At 38.7% G+C, this 20242-nt stretch overlaps 1 protein-coding gene and 1 pseudogene across 9 annotated transcripts in view; both read left to right on the top strand.

The window, feature by feature from the left end:
- Magi2 (membrane associated guanylate kinase, WW and PDZ domain containing 2) overlaps positions 1 to 20242 on the top strand; it is a 1489420-nt gene that overhangs the window by 1030350 nt on the left and 438828 nt on the right. The window lies entirely within an intron of this gene.
- On the top strand, positions 2692 to 2791 carry LOC147004921 (U6 spliceosomal RNA; annotated as a pseudogene).

The raw sequence follows: 20242 nt of genomic DNA, 5'->3' as shown, positions 1-20242 counted from the left end.
TACAAACAAGCAAGGAGATAAGTCTTCACCTAGTGTGACATGATTTACAAAATCATTCAATGTAAAAAAAAATTTCAATTAAACTAGGCAAAAGACTCAGTCATTAAGAGTGCCTACTACTCTTAGAGACACTCCTGGTTTGGTTTCAGCACAAATATCCTGTAGCTCACAACAGTCTGCAAATCTAGTTCTGGTGGGTCTCATGCCCTCTGCCCTCTGTAAGCTCCTACACATGCACACACATGTGCACGGGCACACACACACACACGTGCGCATGCACACATACCCACACACATACACATGTACACACACACATTTTTAAAAACCTTTTTGAAAGAAAAATATTTTTATTGACTTAGAACAGGTAATATGTCTATCTCCTAGCAAAGATTAGGTACTCAAGTATGTATGGAAAGCAGAAGTGACAAGTCGTTTGAGTAGAGACATGTATGAAGAATGACATGTGAAAAGGAGGTAAAAGACAGGAAAAGGTGGATAAGAAAGTCATCAGTCAGAAAAGGGAACAAGAGACAAGATAGATAGATAGATAGATAGATAGATAGATAGATAGATAGATAGATAGATAGATAGATCAAACCACCTAAGAGCTGGAAATCAGAGAGTGGTGTCTGGGCCTAGTGTTGGTAATTTAAAAGACATTTTGTATCATTTCTATCAACAGCAGAACACTTCAAGTTAGTTTCCAACTAACACTGAAATGAGACTGTAAATCAGTTCCTTCGTTCTACCTTGAAGGAATCAGCACACAGTTAGAAGCAGAATTCTTTGCTAACTGATGAAACTAGCAAGAAAGTTTAAACCATTTTGTAAACAATTGTTTTTAATATATTTGTATGTGTCTGTGTGTGTGTGTGTGTGTGTGTGTGTGTGTGTGTGTGTGTCTGTGTGTGTGCACACATGCACGCTCAAGAGTGACCAAGGAAGCCAGCAGCATCAGATGCCCTGGGCCTAGATATACAAGTGCTGTGAGCCGCCTGATGTGGGTCCTCTGAAAGACCAACATCTACTCTTCATCAGTGAGCCATCTCCAATCCAGGATTTCAATCTTAAAGGGCAGTTTCAAAAGGATTATGTTACTCACATAGATTGCCTAGCTCTGTTGATTTACATACAGAGATTTTTCTGAAAATCACTAACAAATTATATTGAGTGCTTAGATTTTTCTTCTAAATGCTTCAGTATAATCCATTTAAAAAATAATAATTGTGTGATATCAAATTGGCTGGTAGGGTGAAAGTCAGCTGTGCATGGGGGTTAGATATTAGATGGTTATTTTATATTGTCTCTTTTGAGAGCATTAGAGAACTTTGGTATAGCAGATGCCCTAGGGAGCAGTCCAGTAGAAGTCCAAGAAGGAAAAGCAATTCTGATTCTGTGAAATCTGTCCAAGTCATTATGTCTGCATTTGCCTCAATGGCTGCGGCTGCGCTAATGTTCCCTTGGTTTAGATGTATGTTTCTCTTGTCAGTGGACAGAAATGTCAAACATTCACCTTTTCAAAAACTAAAGGTCACACTAAGTGGCTTGAGGAGTTTAAGAGCAGTCAAATGGCTCAAGATCTTTGCCTATTGGTTGAAATATCAGCTTAAGAATAATTGCATATAGCAAGACTAGAAACACTTAAGAAAGGGAAAACACAAAAGTGAAAATAACATATTCAATTAAGTTCTATGGGACTCAGTGAGTGGTTAATTAAGAAATCTTTATCTTTATTGTACATCATGCACCCTTAATAGGGAAACAAAGGAGTATTAAATTTGTGGAATTTGTCCCATGTCAGTGTATTTTCCAAAATGTGTAAGGATGACGTAGCTAATAGTACCTTTGCGTTTACGTGATAGAATATATCTGGCCCCTCTATTTATAATTTATTTTTGCTTTTTTTTATAAGGCTTAGGTTTTAGGGCCCTGGTTGATGTGGCTAAAGTAAAATGAGCCTTGTGAATGCAGCTCTTTGCTTACCAAGGAATGGATATCTAGGTGATGAGGAGACAGGGCTCCACAATGGCAAGCCGTGCTGTTGTCATACTTCAAAACGTGTGTCTGGGCTGATCAAACTCACAAGTGTTTGCCACATTGAGAGGGTTTTAATTACCAAAGAGGCATACTTTTTAAAACAATATCAGATTGATAAAAGTAAAAAATCCCTTTCTGTTTACTGAAATATGGGGGTATATTAATTATTAATTTGGTGTTTGAAAATGCAAAGTCACTTCATATGCTGTTTTATTGGACTAGACGCCTCCTCTTGTCCTCAGCTTCTGACTTTGAAATATACTTGAATTTGTAGATCTTTCACCTTCTGAACACAAACCAGAAAGAATGAACGAGTCATTGACTAGCAGGTTTTTTTCCACTTCTCAAAAAAAAAAAAAATCAAACAAACAGAAAAAGGGACAACACTGCCAAACAACAGATTGTTCCTTGGAGTCTGTAAACACAACTGTGTATGTTCTGACTATAAGACAGACTCTTTACCATATTCATGTTACATATAAAACTGTAAGGCAGAAATGAGAAAGGAATACAAGTCCACATGTGCGCAAACACATCTATATAAACACAGGAACCAGAATGAGAATTGCAGGTGGGGCACTATCCTCTGTTTATCCATCCAATTGCAGCTATTGATAGTTTGGTGTTGGCCGCTTAGGTTGGGTTTGTTAAAAATGTTACTATGGTTCTCAATATACTACAACTGAAATAATACAGGGTTTAGCATGGCCTCTGCAACGATGGTATGCATATTCATGAAGCATTTCATATTGTGCGCCAGCTCTGACAAAGTATGCCTGACAAAAGCCAACTGTAACTTGGAAAGGTCTTACTGAGGCTGTTGCATTTTGCAGTAGGTCGTAGACCGCTAATGACCCCTCCTCACAACCTTCTGGCATCTCTACAGCATCACAGATGTGTCGATAATAACCTCTCTGATAATATCTAAAACATGTATTAGGACACTAGAATTCCAACAAAAACATGATGTGTGTACTTGATTTCTTTAAAAAAAAAACTATAAGGAGACTAGAAATTGAACACAGATTAATATTCCAACACCTAAATTACATTTGGACATACGATTCAAACGAGGTTTCCTGGATTAATGGATGTGTGTGAAAGAGAATACTTAGTTTTCAAACTAAGTATTCAAAACTATATGTACGCTTCAGAAATAGAAGTGGATATAAATCCTCACTTAAAATGATTATGACCTGAGCAATTTTACATCAAGTTCACCTTTCACCCGTGGAGGTTACTGTTCTTACCTCGGACAGTTGTCTGAGGATTAAGCGAGGTCAGAATCACTTCCCTTACTGCCTGCTGAATTGCTGTAGGGTTTGTACAGTATTTGTTTTCTTCTTTCTCCTGTTATTGTTATAGTTCTTGTGAAGAGAGCAGGAGAAAAAGCAACAGGGAGAACTGGAGGGGAAGGAGGAAGAGAGAGGAGAGAGAAGGAGAGGAAGAGGAATATGGATAATTTGGAGATGTATTTCAATGGAATAGTATGTGTTTAGCAGGCATGAGGGTCGGGGTTTGATTTCAGCATTGAAGGAAGGGTCCATTTTATTTTATTTTATTTTATTTTATTTATATAGCATATCTACAGCTCTGTTAGAAATTTTAGATGTATCATATAACATAATTCTCATGATATCCCTGAGCAGGTAGTATTCCAAATTTGAAGATAATGAAACAGACTTAAAGAGAGGAAGTGTCTTACTGAATGATCAATCAACTATTCATTATAGAGTCCGGTTCCAAATCCTCAATCTGCATTCATATCTAAGAGTATCTGATACCAAGGTTAAAAATGAGAAAGTTCCGTAAGGCTTCCAAGAGTGTCCTGTTTTGCTGTGGACAAAAGAATAAAGTAAAGTAGGCAGTTCACCATGGGACTTGAGGAATGCTCGTGTTAGTGCTTGTAATCCCTGACCATTGTTAACCCTAAAGCAAAGGAGCTAGAGAGCAGCTTCCTTAGACACAGAAACTTAGGAGAAGGACATGGCCCCCTTGAAGTTCCTAAGGGACTTTGAGTTGCTCAGCAGAGTGGTAATTCAAGAACTCTAAAGATGGGTCTCTCAGAAAACTTTTTGCAGTAATTTGTAGATTATGTGTAAATGGGTATCTTACACATGTATGGTTGTAGTTATTGGTTATCTCCTATTAGAAAATATAGGCTACTTCCTTTATAATAGTTTCAAATGGTCATTCAGAAAGTAATATGACTATCAGAGTACTTCTTAGTATTGAATTGAACTTTATATTTATACTTAGAACATTATAGATATTATAGATATTGGGATACTGTGATGTGTTGATATAGAGGTATATTATATAATGTTTACATTAAGTTCAATCAACCTTAGTCCTCAAACATCTGTTATTTCTGTGCTGAAAACTTTCAAAATCTTTTCCTGCACTTTTTAAAAAATGTGCAATATGTTATCACCATCTGTAAAAACAGTGGCACCCCAGAACTTCTTGCTCCTGTCTAACACAGTTGCCACAGATGAGCCTTTCTTCATTCTCCCCTCCCTGACCCCTCTCTGTGAGATCAACATTTTCAGATTCTACATCTGAGTGAGATCATGTGGCGCCTGTTTCTACAAATGGCTTTTTGTCTTGGTGTGCTACAAATGTCAGAATTTCATCCTTTTGTGTGGCTGAATAATATCCTAGTGTGTGTATGTACCACACCCTCTTGATGTACCACCTGAGGGAGTTAGCCTTTGTACTTTAGAACAGCTTTAGGTTTGTTAAACGTCATGAACAGAAAATTCAGGTTTCCATATGCTTCGTCTCACCACACCTGCCCCCTACTACCCAGCCCCTGTCACTAACATCTTACTCTCAGAGGTGAATTTGTTACAGTTGAGTCAATACTAATGTGATATCAGCAAGGGCCAATCGTTTATTTCAGATTGCCCGCTTTGTATTATTTGGTTCTAGTGGAATTTAACACTTGTCTGTGTCATGTGTACAATGTGTCCTGAATAGTTCCACTGCCTTAAACAAAAATAAAAAATCCTGTGTCTCCTTTATCCCTTCTTTCCCAACCACTGACTGTGCCACTATCTCTACAGTCCTACCTTTTTAAGAATGCCACATAGTTGTGGTCCTATAGAGTACGAAGCACCCCCTCTTCTGCTTGCTTCTTCTAGTTAATAATGAACACTCAAGGATTTCCTGTGTCCTCTCATAATTTTCATCTCAGCATAATGTCCAAGTCTGTGACTACAGCCATGGGTATTTTTAATCCAATCTCCTATTACACTATATTCTGGATTCCTTCCTGTTTTGCACAATTATATGTAGGTTGCAAATTGTGTACAAGTTTTGTAAATAAAACTTTTCAACTCATTTAGATAAATGTTTAAGACCATAGAGACTAGATCACATGATAAGATTCTATGGAGCTTTGTGAGAAATTTCTGCCCTGCTCCCCACAGTGTCCGTGCTTCACGTTACCCTGGCAGGAACGGAAGGTCCTTCCGCTCTGCATCTCTCCCAATGCTTGCTCTTGTCAGTGGTTTGTAGTTTAGACATTGTAAGTGCAGTGTCACCAAAGGCAAACATTAAACTGAGTTTTGCCATTTTTACAAGGGAGGCCCCCTTAAAACTGGACTCAAATAGAAGAAAATGTTCTTTGCAGACTCTTCTCCGCAAGCTGAGGACCATGACCTTGGTGTAAGTAATGAAACCAGATGAGACAAACAACATTCTGTACATTGTTGAGACGTGTTAATTACATCAATGCCCTGCTCGGTGAGATGATGCTCACGCTATTCTCAGGAGGTCAGGGTACCCGTGAAGAGTGCTGAGCAGGGCAGCTTGAGATACATGGTACACAGATATGTCAGACATGTTTATCCATATGCTCAGGTGTATACCTACTACCTCAGTCAAAACTGTTCAAAGAATAGACCTGAGCAAGAGGAAGTACCAAAACTTTCAAATAACTGAACACATGTTATGTTAAGTAAATTCCATTTTTGTGTCTCCAGAATGCTAAACAAAATGGCCCTCTTCTCAGAAACTATTTTACTAGTATTCTAGTATTAGGGGTGAAGATTATATAGATTGCTATTTATAAAAGGCTTAGCATACTGCCCGACATATGATGACTGTTTAATATTGAATCAGCTCCCCACTGGGGATCTGGAAGTCAGGGAGGAGGTCTTGGCTGAAAAGCATAGAACTGATGTTTGAAGTGAAGGGACCTTTGAGCAAGCAGACTAGATCTCCTGGGGACTCACACAAAGTGAAACAGAAGAGAGTCATGGCTGTATACAAAAAGACCAGGAAGAACAGGAATGCTACACTGTAAAAGGACAGCACAAGAGAGAAATGAAGAAAGACACAACATTTTATGGTTCTGGCAGATACTGAAGCCAAAAGCCTGGGACACAGTGGTTCCTTTAACCTGATTTGTTTCAACTGTGTTCTCCTCGTCTCGTCTCGTCTCGTCTCGTCTCGTCTCGTCTCTTCTCTTCTCTTCTCTTCTCTTCTCTTCTCTTCTCTTCTCTTCTCTTCTCTTTTCTTCTCCCCTCCCCTCCCCTCCCCTCCCCTCCCCTCCCCTCCCCTCCCCTCCCCTCCCCTCCCCTCCCCTCCCCTCCCCTCCCCTCCCCTCCCCCTCTTCTCTTCTCTTCTCTTCTCTTCTCTTCTCTTCTCTTCTCTTCTCTTCTCTTCTCTTCTCTTCTCTTCTCTTCTCTTCTCTTCTCTTCTCTTCTCTCTCCCTCCCTCCCTCCCTATTTCTCCCCATATTTCTCCCTCTCTCTCACCTTTTGTCTCTGAAGAAAGCAACCACCCCCTTTATGGAGTTGGTCATTAGTAAGATTATGAGGTATTAATGAGTTCTTTCAGTTTTTCCATCTGTGAATTTGCATTGCACCTGTCCTTGCTGTACCTGGGTATCTTAACTGCAGTACATGGAGGGAAATAGTCACAGGTGCTCATTATTCTAAGGAAACTTGGCAGATTGAGTCTAGTTGTAGCAGGGTCAGGAGAGCTATAATGCTGTGAGACCACTCATTCAAAACTAAAAACAAGATGTTGGTGAATATAAAGGGTGTAAGAAAGAAACTGTTATTATTCAACTTCAACTTAAGGTAAACTACTTTATATACTACTAGAAAAAAAGTTAATTTTCAAAAATTGCTTCTTTAGTTTTTATATAGAAACAAGTAGATTCTTTTTACAGAGTAACACCAACCATCTATTGATATTCAATCAACTGAAATAATTTTATTTTAAAATATATAATATACAAATAAACACTAACATAACTTCTATATTTTCATTCTCACATCAAATTTTATATTTATTGTACACTCTCTCTCTCTTCTACTGGTTTTTGTTTTCCATTTAAAAGCATTTCCAGAAGGGGGAAGTTTGAAGTATAAATAAATAAAATAACCAATAAAAATAAATAAATAGAATAGAGGCATTTTCAGATTGTTAGACATTTTGTAGATAGATTCCCTGGTACCTGGAATCTTAAGACATCTGTTTCTTTAAATTAAACTGAAATTTCTATGTTTCTAAAATGATGGTTGGTTGGTTGGTTGGTTCCATGTCATGTATTCCGTTTTAGTGTCTTATAAAAAGTTGAGATATCCTACCAAAATCATGAATCTCTATTTTCTTGGATTTTTTTCTTAAGGAAAATACATCTTTATATTGTTTTCTTTTGTTTTGTTTTTTCGAAACAGGGTTTCTCTGTATAGCCCTGGCTATCCTGGAACTCACTTTGTAGACCAGGCTGGCCTCGAACTCAGAAATCCGCCTGCCTCTGCCTCCCAAATGCTGGGATTAAAGGCGTGCGCCACCATGCCCAGCACATCTTTATATTTTAGAACATGGTGGATTTCTCATTTCAAACTGTTTGTTTTTGAGAACTTTCAAAGACATCAGCATGCTCTGAGAGCATCGATCATTGTTCACTCAAGCATACATGAGGCTCTAGTTTCAAACACAGGGAATCAAGGAAATCAAGTAGAAGATGGGAGTAAAGAAGGGAAGAAGAAAGGGAGCCCAGCAGGGAGAAGGTAGCAGACTGGCATGCAAGTAGTGTGTTGTAGAAAGCCAAGAAGTACAATAATTGTGAACATCACTTTGACATCATCAGTAATATCTGATCAACTTTCTAGGCTGCAGTTTTCAAAACTCTTTGATGGACATTATTCTTACCATGCCAGTCAAGATTAGGCTGACAGCATTGCTTTCTGTGGCAAATATGAGGGACAACTATCAAGGAATAACTGAGATGACTGGTGTTCTACTCCCAGCAGAGGGCCGAGCAGTTACTATTCTCAGTGCCACCATGTTACACTGTCAGTTCCTCTACAGATCCCCTCAAATCTAGACTCTTAGAGATAAAACAATCCCAAGATGCTGTGACAAATAAGATTCAGTCAGCTCTTGGAAACATGCACAGATAGCTTGGGTTGTCTCAAGCACATTAATCATATGACACACTCTAGCTAAAAGGCATTCATAATTTGATAATGTGGGCATATTAGACACCATGTTACATACTTCATTAAAAAATATTCATCAGTGTCTCAAACTCCCAATACCACGGGGGGGGGGAGAAGAAACATGGTCAGTATTGCCAAAAAAAAAAAAAAATTAAATTAAAAAAGCCCACTTGAACCGTACTTTGTCTGTTCTAGACCATGGAAACTCCGTCAAACCCGCATGACAGATCCGTGAAACAGATACTATTATTACTCACCCACCCCTTGATTGTACAGATTAGAAAACAGAGACATAGGTAGATTATAACTGAAGGATCCAAGGTCCTTCAGTTTTTGAAGAGACAAAACTCATCCTCTACTCTCTTAGCCATTGCACATGCAGTCTGTCATTCCCATGGGAAGACTTCAGAAGAACGGATTCCACAACCACCCCACCCCCAACCCCCCAACCCCACCTACAATATCCTTTGGAGACCTACACTGCATTGTTTTAATATTCTCAAAGATTTGATAAGTGATTTAAAAGACAATTTCTCATTTGGTTGTTTTTTTCCTCCTGAATCGTTGAAGTCAAGGGGAAATCTCCATTTATAGCACAGCATTAGAAGTGTACATTCTTCACAGAAGCTTCCCCCCAAAAATCAGCTCACACATAATTGAATAACTAGAAGGCCATAAAAATTGATCCTTATTCCTCACAAAATCAATATTTGACATCAGAAAACTCCCCAGGCATATGTAAAAGCTTAGCTAACAGAAACATGTCCAGCAAACAATGGGCTGGCTTCGACTCTGAATGTTGTGCTATGTCTGGTACTTGTAACCACCAAGAGATGCCTGGAAATGACCTTGATATCAGCAGTTTTCCCACCACAGCACATTACTGTCTTGGTTACTTTATTCTTTTCCTATTGTATTTCTCCTTATGTGAAGTTTTGGCTCAATGCTCAGAGCAAGGAGTGCCAACCCTTCCTAATCCCATGATAGCCTGGATATCACTATACCACCAAGGACTGAATGAATGGATGGATGAATGGCCATAGAGAAACAGAGGCCAGGCAGAGTGCTGTGGTGACCTTACTTCACATCCAAGCTGCATTGCCAGCTAATCACTCTGTCAGTTTTTGAGAATTCCTTTCAACTCTGAGACTCTGTGCCTTCTGTGCCAACAAAGTGACAGTAAGTGAAAGAAAAAAGTAAAGATGAGAAATGTTCTTGTCATCTGAACTAATAAAGATCCATTCTAATCATAAAGACACAGTCTCTCTCATGTTTCCTATAAACTCAAGGAGGCTCCAGCATCCTATCTAAAAAATACTTTCATTATATTGAAACACATTTCCGGTTGCATCCAACTTCGTCATCTTATTAATGAAAGCAAAATTACAGTGCATTTATTTGAGTGTATTAAATTATCTCTAAATGGATGATTTCAAGATATGAGTAACTTTTCTTAATTTTTATGTAAGTCCTTTCCCTTTCCCTTTGTCATAAGGATGTGTGGAGGTTATTTAAAAGACCATCTCTTAGAGCAATTGGCCTGTTAATAAATTCAAGGTTGATTCATCAAAGAAGGTGGTGTTTAGATCCCATGCATGTTGCACACTTTCACTGACCCCCATAATTCTTATACTCTGTAATAGAGGAGACAGGAGGAAGAGATGCTGATAAATTGTAAAGATATTAGGATGTGAAGAAGAAAGCCAGGGCAATACCACATTCCTTCAAAAAGAAAATTTTCATTGACTTCCGACAAGGATATCCTGAGAAAGTGAAATATGCTTACAAGTACTCTAGAAAGTCAGATTTGCGTGGCTCTTGCTATATATGATCATCTAGCTTGGGTTCTCCAAAGGTTTGGAAATATACTCAGCACCCATCCTAAGTACAAAGCAAATACAGCTGTGGGTGAGAGGTCAGGTCGAACACCTCAAACTGGAAATCATATCTCTGTCTTCTTTTAAATAGAGACCACTTCTCTTGAGAGAGTGGACATCCCATTCTAATCCAACACTATGAATCTGTTCTCACTGAAATAAGTAGCTCAAACTGTGAAGGTCACAGAAAGAGGGCTCTTCTTCTTCTTCTTGTTCTTCTTGTTCTTGTTCTTGTTCTTGTTCTTGTTCTTGTTCTTGTTCTTCTTCTTCTTCTTCTTCTTCTTCTTCTCTCTCTCTCTCTCTCTCTCTCTCTCTCTCTCTCTCTCTCTCTCTCTCTCTCTCTCTCTCTCTCTCTTACACACACACACACACACAATGCAATACTAGAATACTTCCACGTCTTAGACAGCAATAGTAGTGGGGATAGATCTTGTTCAGGCCATTCTGAAGTCAATAGTCTCTATAATAAAAACTTAATAAGTGTTTTTAATCTCTATTATATTTGCATGTTGGTACTTCTTATTTATGTTAAGGGATTCTATTTTATTTTTATGTTGTCATAAAACTCTATTTTTGGATTTTGTAAATATACGGCATATTGACATAAAGAAAAGATATTTATATATACAATTGTATGTATAACAATGCAAATACAACATGATCAGAATTTAGGAAATATTATTCTTCAAGGATCAAACAGCTTTTCTTATAAATATCCCTCTTGTATTTTGATAGCTGCTGATACACTCATTCTTACACATGACTCTGTAGTTCCCATTAGGGTCATCAGCCAGGAGTAGCAGAATTAAGTCATACTACAGAAGTAGTAGTCTGAAAGCAAACAATGTTTACTTCTAGTCTTATGATAACTGCCCATTGAGTGGCTGTTTCTAACCAGTTCAGATGTTCTTTGACCTACATGGGCATTTGCTGAGCTACCCACATTGTTAAACAACATGCTAAAGTATTCTTCCCTTTAAGACACTGTATCCTGGTTCTTTGTGGGTCAATGATCCATAATATAAAGCTTGTCCCAACTTACTTACTCTAAACTCCTCAGCTTTCAGTTGGAGAGATGTGCTAGATCAGCAGTTTTCTAGTCGAGGTTAAGAATGGTTGTCTATAGCTCTCTCTCGTGAGGCTATGCCAATGCCTGGAAAATACAGAAGTGGATGCTCACAGTCATCTATTGGATGGAACACAGGGCCCCTAATGAAGGAGCTAGAGAAAGTATCCAAGGAGCTGAAGGGGTCTACAACCCAATAGGAGGAACGACAATATGAACTAACCAGTACCCCCCAGAGCTGTGTCTCTAGTTGCATATGTAGCAGAGGATGACCTAGTCGGCCATCAATGAGAGGAGAGGCCCTTGGTCTTGGGAAGATCATATGCCCCAGTACAGGGGAATGCCAGGGCCAGGAAGTGGGAGTGGGTGGGAAGGTGAGTAGGGCCGGGGGAGGGTATGGGGGACTTTGGGGATAGCATTTGAAATGTAAATAAAGAAAATATCTAATAAAAATAATTAGAAAAACAAAATGTAAAAAAATTTTAATTAATAGAAGAAACACAAGTTATTTCTTTAAAAAATAAAGTATGGTTGCCTGTATGGATGGGTGTGCAAATGTGCATACATAAATTAGAATATTGTTTAAATTATTTAGAATATTGTTTAAAATAGGAAGCATGGGGACACTGATGTTTTCATGCGAAGGTTCCCATTTTTAACTTGGGAAACTCATTTGAAATATCATCCCCTTGCTTTGGAAAGCTAGTCAGACTACCTCATGATCCATCTGAATGTGGGCTAAAATGATGAAAGTATTGGCTAAGGGTGGACATGTTGAGTTCAAATGTAGTCCCTCTTCACACTGAGTAACTCACATGACTTTTAGTAAGTTTTCCTGGCTATAGCACTCACAAGTCAGAAATGTGCTTGTTAATGGTTCCAGAACCATTACCACGAAATCCTATTCTGTATTTCAAGGTATAGGTAGTGTCTTTCTAAGAAGGGCCACAGTCTTTGTAAAAATTATTCTGATAACAAGTTTCTTGTAGTTGTTTGTTGGCTATGCATATAGGATAATCAAGATGACTGATCCTTACAATATCCTGCCAACTGTGCTTCTGATAAATGGGCCAGAGCTGATTGCTTTGACCTAACATTAAACAAAGTAGTCAACAACTCAGATGAGTTTAGTAGCTGCTTCTGTGGAAATAACAGTCACAATGAGGCTGTTTTATGGTTAAGCTATTTCATGCTTAGCATAATTAGAATACCTGAAATCAGGAGAAATTGTTGATGTCTCATGTAAAGACCTGAACCTTGGGGAAACTATGAACAGGTTTCTAGTCTGTGTGTGAGTTTACTGTGTGAGATGATACCATGCCAGAGTGCTCCATTTGTGTTTGCCCATTTTGAGCATAGGAACATTAGTAGGAATCGGTTCTCTCCTTCCACCATGTGGGTCTTAGGGATCAACCTTGGGTCATACACCTTGGTGTGAAGTGCTTTACACAGTGAGTTGTCTTACCAGTCCGTAAAAACTTTTTAAATCCATTTTTTCCGTATCTCACTAAAAATTACCACAGTACAACTAGTGAGATGGTTCAGTAGGGAGAGTTTTTCCAACAAGCCGAACCACCTGATTGTGACCCCAAGACCCACATGGTGAAAGGAGAGAACCAAACTCCACATATGAATTGTGGCAAGTAAGTACCCCACCCAAAGATCTATCTATCTATCTATCTATCTATCTATCTATCTATCTATCCATCCATCCATCTATTGAGGGAGGGAGAGAGGGAGGAAGGGAAGGAGGGAGATAGGTAGACAGATAGATATGAATGGATGGATAGAGAAAGAAAGAAAGAAAGAAAGAAAGAAAGAAAGAAAGAGAGAGAGAGAGAGAGAGAGAGAGAGAAAGAAAGAAAGAAAGAAAGAAAGAAAGAAAGAAAGAAAGAAAGAAAGAAAGAAAGAAAGAAAGAAAGATAGGTTAGCAGTTTACTTACCATAACTGCAAAAGAAAAGGTAGGAGAAATATATGGAACATTTTTAAATTAAAAAAAACTTCAAAGGGAAGTGAATTTTCAAAAGAATCTTTAAAATACATATCAGCATTCAAACAACTTATAAGGAAAAAAAAGGGCGGGGGGGGGGACATGGAGACTAGAAATGTCCAGAGCTTAGAAAAGAAAAGAAAGTAGAAACACTGAAGATATGAAATCATAATAAAACCCACAGAAGGAGCATAAACATCCATTTTAAAAATCCAGAAATGAGTCTTAACAAATACATGTGTGGACAGAGCAATGTAGAGAAGATAGCATGAGTAACAGACAAGTTGTGTGCGTCCCACACAGGCGCGGTTGATGGTTCCAAGGGAAAAAATGCAGTTTTAAAAAGGAAATATTCCTGAAATTTAAATTTTAGCTATAAGTTAATTTCTAAGTTAATAAAGAAATGCCCAGTTTTATAGAAATCTGATAGAAAATTATATCAAAGTGAATCTTAGTAAAAGACAATTTTATGGATTGTTTTGGTTTTTTTTTTAATCAACTTATTATCGTACAAAGAATAAATGCAGGTAAATCTTAGGTATGTTTAGTGCAGCACTTGGGAACAGACTATAGAATAGTGTCTTTTCCATGCTAAAGTAAAGAAAGTTTGACCTTTAGGTAAATAATTTTCCAAATACATCTGGATTATATATGTAACAAAAAGATGTTCTTGGGGAGGTGGTAGAGCATAAAGCCCCACTCTTTTTAATACATACCTTACTGAATTTTATAAACCAGCCAGACAAAAGAAGTCCATCGTGGCAAGCTCTGATTAATTTAACTCTGTGGTAACCAAGGTGGATATTTCCTATAAATAGAGTAACTCTTGAAGTTTTCATTTTTTTAATAAAAATATTCTGACCTGAAAGTAACCCATATGTTCAAGATGCTGAAGGAGTCCATGCCCCGGATGACTGGATGGACATGCTGAGCCACAGCAGATGGCTAGGTGACTCTTACTTTCAAATCTCAATAAGGAATTTTGAATATTCCTAAGAGCTCCAGAGAGCCTCTGAAAGGCTTCCAAGTGGAAGATTTTTACATTTCCTGAGACAGTTTGAGGTGAGAATTTTCAGCGAGAGAGACTGGGAGAAATAACATGGTTTCACACAAGAAAAGGGAGGGAGGGTGGAAGTCAGAATCTTCCTGAAGAAACACGAATGCTGTGGAACTTTCCTAGTAGCTTTGGAGAGTGGAGAAATATTTCACCATGACTGTTAATATTCCTGCCAACTCCTATCGTCACGCCCTCACTGCACGTCAGTCATATATGACCCTAACTGGGCTTCAGAGGCCCTACCAATATGCTTCCCTTAAACTGGCAAACTCTCCCTTCCAGCTAAGGATAATTTTGCTAATTCCTGAATTCCTTAGTCCCCTTTTCAATAAATCCTTGGGCAAGAATTTCCCTCACAGGTCTTTCAAGGGAACCCGATCTCGGACAGAGGCTTTGCGGAATTCTCAGGAGCATAGGCAAGATAGGAAACCACATTCTTACTGTGGTTAATGTATGTATCCCTATCACGGGCCACGGGTAGATCTGAAAACCAGTTCTGTTGGTTGGTTTATGGTCTTGTCACCCAGGTAGCATGATTGACTCTGCCAAGTAAAGGAATATTCACGAGAGCAGCTTAAGTCATTGATAGGTCGTGAAACTGAGGCTGGTTAGGGAAGAAAAAACAGACAGTATGGACAACCAGGAGCAAATATGAGAACCTAACACTGAGTGTCTTAGTCAGGGCTTCTATTCCTGGACAAAAAAAACCATCATGACCAAGAAGCAAGTTGGGGACAAAAGGGTTTATTTGGCATACTGCTGTTCTCACCAAAGGAAGTCAGGACTGGAACTCAAGCAGGTCAGGAAGCAGGAGCTGATGCAGAGGCCATGAAGGGATGTTCCTTACTGGCTTGCTTCCCCTGGCTTGCTCAGCCTGCTCTCTTATAGAACCCAAGACTACCAGCCCAGGGATGGTGCCACCCACAGGGGCCTTTCCCCCTTGATCACTAATTGAGAAAATGCCTTACAGTTGGATCTCATGGAGACATTTCCCCAACTGAAGCTCCTTTCTCTGTGATAACTTCAGCTTGTGTCAAGTTGACACAAAACTAGCCAGTACACTGAGGATAGATAATATGGCTTCTTTTTAAACTAGGCTTCCAAACATATACAATGTATTATGTATACTATTGATTTAAACACATACAAACACTCCCAGATTCTGTTATACTTCAGTGTCTGTAGGGATGAGGGTTAGTTCCAGGAACAATTGTAAATACCAAAAGTCTGCAGATATCCAAGGCCTTCATGTAAAATGGCATAATTTTTGCATTTAATGTAAACATACTGTCTTGTAAATTATAGCATGTAATACGATATAAATAGCTTATATAATATCTTATTAAGGAAATAATGACAGCAAAACATCTTTTCATGTTAGTACAGATGCAGTTATTTTCTGACTGGGTCTGACCATTAATTACTTCAATCCTTTGACCCAAAGCTCCTGAGGCAGTACTGGGGATGGTGGTGCAGAAAGTGGGCATGAAGGAGTGGAGACACAACAGATAACGGTAAAATGTCTACAATGAAGGCCCTTCACACAAAGTGAACTACTCCAGAATTATAGAGCAGTTCTTATTTCTCATTAAGCATGTATTTGAAGTAGCAGCTAGCTGATCAATACAATTATATTAGTTAATACTTTAATGGTTCTAAATCCTTGGGCCAATGAAGTTTTATCAGTGGCAAAACATACAATTATGCAGTGTCACTTCTTCCTGCTTCCTGACACAGTAATAGGAAACGATTTCTGGATATGAGTTTGGATTTTTTTTTCCTCCTATAGAACAGCAAGTGTTCTATAAATAAATAAATAAATAAATAAATAAATAAATAAATAAATAAATAAGTGTTCTACTGATAGATCAAGAATGAATTCAGAATTGGAAATCTTTGCTTAACTCTTTCCCAGTGGCTCTCTCTTTTATCAGCATGAGCTTCCATTTATGATTGAAGGCCCTGTTCAGACAGCCAAGCAAATGAGTTGCTAATGGTTTGCAAATTTGTAATTGTAAATTTGTAATTGGAATAAATTTGTAAACCAGCCCTGGCACATTTACCCTAGTTTACTAATGTGTCTAATTGTTCTGACTGCAACTCAACCCTGGATCAGAGTTGAAACTTAAAACATACGGTGCAAGCAAAGGCTAAAGTAAGTAAGCCATTATTTAATCCCAAAAATGCCCTTAGGGGGATTGGAAGTCTCCACTCTAGTGAGATCCAGGTACACAGCATCTCTGTTTACCTGGAGGGAAGCCGAGGACCTGAGCCATCCCTTCCCATCACTACAACTCTTCTCCACACATCATCTCCTACAGATGAGATGTCATGTTCTTCCAATGGAACTACAGGCCATAAGGATAACTCTGTGTTTCCCAATGCCTACATCACAAATTCACTTCTAATGACCTCAAACTATTTTTGACTGAATGATCTTAGTATTGAGTCAAACATATAGGTGAGGGAAAAGTCATTGGATCTTAAAGATATCCTTATGAAAGTCTATGACAGGTGGATGGAAAATGATTGGATGGCTTGGTATTCACTAGAATTCATTTATTTAAAAATTTGTAGAATATTTTTATCGCAGATATTATTTTAGTGTCTGAGTGGTGATATTACCATAAACTGACAGAATTAGGCTCTGGCCTTGTGATTTTTATAGGTAGGAATTAAGAAAGACAACGCATGCTTAACCTGGAAAGAAAATATAAAGCAGCTGCTCTCAGCCTGTGGGTCCTGACCCCTCTGAGGCTCAAATGACCCTTTCACAGGAATCATATATCAGATCCAGCATACCAGGCATTTACATTTTAATTCAATAACAGCAAAATCAGTTATGTAGTAGCAATAAAAATAATTTTATAGTTGGGGTCACCACAACATGAGGGACTTTATTAAAGGGTCAGAGCATTAAAGGTTGAGGAGCATTACCTAAAGCTTTACAGAGTTCTTTCTAATACCATCTGATGTCCAACACAGGACTACTTCTATAACTGGCACATCTTACATGAAAGCTAATTTTTATACAGTTATACAGTTTTATACAGATTCTGTTATCTTATGTCTGACCACAAAAATGTCTTGTGAGGGTGGACTCTTGGGTTTGGTTTTGTTTCTCGTTTGGTTTTTAAGTTGTGGTTCCTTATTGCCTAGCACTCTGCAAAGCCTGGTATTCAAGCAAGCATCATTACCTTGTGAACTTCATCCATGGTCAGAAGGTCATAGAATTGAACATTCTAAAATGTTCTTCCAAACACACTTTTTAAGACTTCAAGTAGTCAATCTCTAGCATGTGTTATTATGGCTCCACTGGAAAGTTTTCAGAGTCTGAACAGGAAGGTAGGATCAACAAGAGGGCAGGAAATGGTCTCACTGACCCGGCAGTGACCACAACTAAGACACAGTCTCTGGATTGTCCTTTAATTCAAAGATTCCAACAGCCCACCTGGGATGTATTTGGTTAGTTAAAAGGCACTTACAATTTAAAAAAAAAAGTGAAACAAAATTCAACTAGCTCACTTTTTCCTTGATTAAGAAACTACCATCTGTGGTTTCCTAATCAAGAAATCCAGGCTGGTGAGATGGTTCAGTGGGTAAGAGCACTGACTGCTCTTGTGAAGGTCCTGAGTTCAAATACCAGCAACCACGTGCACATGGTGGCTTACAACCATCCGTAATGATATTTGACACCCTTTCTGGTGTGTCTGAAGACAGCTACAGTGTACTTATTTAGTGTACGTAATAGTAAATAAATCTTAAAAAAAAAAAAAAAGGAAATCCACCATAGTTGGGAACAACAGCCTCTCGTCCATTGATGTTCTGTCTCTTTAATATGTATGTTCCAAAACCATGAGTACCAAAACAAATACTTCTAATACTCAATTATGTTAAGTAGCCCCATTTGAATTTTTTCTCTGAAATAAATCTAAATAAACATTGATAAACAGAACAAAGTATATTAGTAATATGTTGTCTGAGCTTGTGATTTGGGGAATTAAAATCACAGCCAAGAGAGCAAATAAATATTATAAGCTACACTGCTTCATACTTGCCAAACTCTAAATCATTAGCAAATCACTGGATGATTGCAGCCACAAAGTGCTATCTGTTTCCCTGGAAATCTGAAATCCACTTATGAGGCATAACGGGAGGAGATGTGACTGTAGATACGTGATTTACAAGGAACTATGAAGGTTGCATAAAATGAACAAAAGAGGTGTGTGCTGAATTCCTTCTGTGTACAAACATAGTTGTCAAATTAATCAAATTATCCTAAGATAGATTGGTATAAGCCACATAGATTCTACCCTCAAGTAAATGTCAACTAAAGAGAATATGTAGGAAATAAGTGCAATAACTCTACCCCAAAGAAAAGTAGGGGTGCTGAGAGAAATGTAGGGGAAAGAGTATCTAGGTAGGAATGGGGAACTACAGCCCTGCTTCCTGGAATTGGATTGGGGTTTGAATTGGTTAGGAACTGGACAAGCATAAGAGAAGCCAAGCTTCAGAAGAAGGACACTTAACTAAATATCATAGTCATGCCCTCCAAAGAAGGATCCTTTCCCTCTGGCTGAGGGTTATGATCAACAGAAGTATGAAGTAAGCTAAGAACTAGTCAGTGCTGAAGAAAGAAGAAAGGTGAGGGCTGCTACTAGGAGCAAGCAGGGAGTAGGAGGGATTTGCTACAGAGAAAAGAGGAAGAAAGGGGGAGGGAAAGGAGAACTGGGAGGAGGGAAAGACAAGAAAGCTCCCGTTCCAGAAGTAAACATGAGCAGCCATCAGGTTTACCAAGGCATGCAAACATCTACTAATGCCATGTCTAACTATGTCTACCTTTCCATCTCCTCAGATGTCAGTACTCTATTCCTTCCAAAGCCATCTTGTGTGGGTAGGATGAGGATGGTTGTGGTACATTTGGTTTGGTTTGGTTTGGTTTGGTTTGGTTTGGTTTGCTTTGCTTTGCTTTGCTTTGCTTTGCTTTGCTTTGCTTTGCTTTGGTTTAGTTTAGTTTGGCTGGATTTTGTTTTAGGGTTGGTTCTCCATGAGAGGAAAGAAAGAAGCTGAATTCTGTGATTGGGTTAAGTAGCTTTGACAGAGAGTTCACTAGGGGATAATGGGGAGATGTACCTAGAGTTATAAACAACTTAGAAAGCCAATGTCCAAATTACGTGTAAATCTTAAGGGAACCTCACAGAGGGCACACCCACTCGTCCATGGCTGTGGGAGACTCTGTCTCTGAAAATGCTTCATATTTCATGTGTCCCCAATTGTGCAACTCTCACACTGCCCAAGCCTTTTGTGTTTTCCTGGTTTGTCTGTGATATGCACGTGGTGATGAGTAAGGAACTCAGAATGCAGCTTGGGACCAAACTGTAAAGGATTTCCAGGTTCAAGTCAAAATTTCAATTTAATTTGACAGCAGAATCCCCTGTAACGTAATAGGCCAGAAGGAAGGGTGGGGACGAAGGAGTGCAAGTTATTATGTCCAAGCTAAAATTCCATTTCACTATAGTGAGGGACCTCCCGGACACCCCATTAGGTCTCTCTCGGATACCTCAAACTTGTCCGTGAAATTTCTTCCCCTCACAATGTACTTGCACCTTGTTTCCTATTTTGTTAGTAGACATCAGTTCCTAGCCCAGAATCTGGGACACAGCCTGTCTCTATTTTCCCTTGGTGAGCATAACCAGGCAGTGACAGTGATGTGTTATCTCTCTGCAATTCACCTTTCCTTTTATCTCCAC

The sequence above is a fragment of the Mus caroli genome, unplaced genomic scaffold (genome assembly GCF_978045245.1).
Source record: "Mus caroli unplaced genomic scaffold, Mus_caroli_1 scaffold_4, whole genome shotgun sequence".
Lineage (NCBI taxonomy): Eukaryota > Metazoa > Chordata > Mammalia > Rodentia > Muridae > Mus > Mus caroli.
This window is presented reverse-complemented; position numbering and strand designations above follow the sequence as displayed.